Raw genomic sequence first — 1,566 nt, 5'->3', positions numbered from 1 at the left:
GACCAGGACTAGTCCAGGACTAAACAGAACTAGACTAAGACTAGTCCAGGGACTAGACCAGGACTAGTCCAGGACTAGACCAGGACTAGTCCAGGACTAGACCAGGACTAGTCCAGGACTAGTCCAGGACTAGACCAGGACTAGTCCAGGACTAGACCAGGACCAGGACTAGTCCAGGACTAGACCAGGACTAGTCCAGGAATAAACAGGACTAGACCAAGACTAGTCCAGGACTAGACCAGGACTAGTCCAGGACTAGACCAGGACTAGTCCAGGACTAAACCAGGACTGAACCAGGACTAGACCAGGACTAGGACAGACCAGGACTCCAGGAAGACCAGGACTAGTCCAGGAATAAGAGGACTAGACCAGGACTAGACCAGGACTAGACCAGACTAGTCCAGGACTAGACCAGGACTAGTCCAGGACTAGACCAGGACTAGTCCAGGACTAGACCAGGACTAGTCCAGGACTAGACCAGGACTAGTCCAGGAATAAATAGGACTAGACCAAGACTAGTCCAGAACTAGACCAGAACTAGTCCAGGACTCCAGAACTAGACCAGAACTAGACCAGAACTAGACCAGGACTAGACTAGATCAGGACTAGTCCGGGTCTGTTTCTTGTGTTTGACCTAAAATGGAAGTGAGGAGGCTGAGTTCTGATTGGTCCAAAACATAAACAACTCTCACACGTGCACTCTCACGTGCACACTCTCACACTCTCGTGCACACTCTCGTGCACGCTCAGAGGAATGTGAGCAGACAGCGCCCCCTGTGGAACTGTCTGGAAATGCACCAGGACTCCTCCCTCACTTCCTCTGTCCTCAGACCCAGACCCAGACCCAGACCAGACCCAGACCAGACCCAGACCCAGACCAGACCCAGACCCAGACCAGACCCAGACCAGACCCAGACCCAGACCCAGACCCAGACCCAGACCAGACCAGACCCAGACCCAGACCAGACCCAGACCCAGACCAGACCCAGACCCAGACCCAGACCCAGACCCAGACCCAGACCCCAGACCAGACCCAGACCCAGACCAGACCAGACCCAGACCCAGACCAGACCCAGACCAGACCCAGACCCAGACCCAGACCCAGACCCAGACCCAGACCAGACCCAGACCAGACCAGACCCAGACCCAGACCAGACCCAGACCCAGACCCCAGACCCAGACCCAGACCCAGACCAGACCAGACCCAGACCCAGACCCAGACCAGACCAGACCAGACCAGACCAGACCAGACCCAGACCCAGACCCAGACCCAGACCCCAGACCCAGACTAGACCCAGACCAGACGACCAGACCAGACCCACACCAGACCCAGACTAGACCCAGACTAGACCCAGACCCAGACCCAGACTAGACCAGACCCAGACCAGACCTAGACCCAGACCCAGACCCAGACCAGACTCAGACCCAAACCCAGACCCAAACCCAGACCCAAACCCAGACCAGACCCAGACCCAGACCAGACCCAGACCCAGTCCAGACCCAGACCAGGACCCAGACCAGACCCAGACCCAGACCACCCAGACCCAGACCAGACCCAGACCAGAC

This window comes from Boleophthalmus pectinirostris, unplaced genomic scaffold (genome assembly GCF_026225935.1).
Source record: "Boleophthalmus pectinirostris isolate CB_2022bp ecotype Guang Dong unplaced genomic scaffold, ASM2622593v1 HiC_scaffold_14, whole genome shotgun sequence".
In the NCBI taxonomy this organism is placed as follows: domain Eukaryota; kingdom Metazoa; phylum Chordata; class Actinopteri; order Gobiiformes; family Gobiidae; genus Boleophthalmus; species Boleophthalmus pectinirostris.
Note: the sequence above shows the minus strand (reverse complement) of the source record.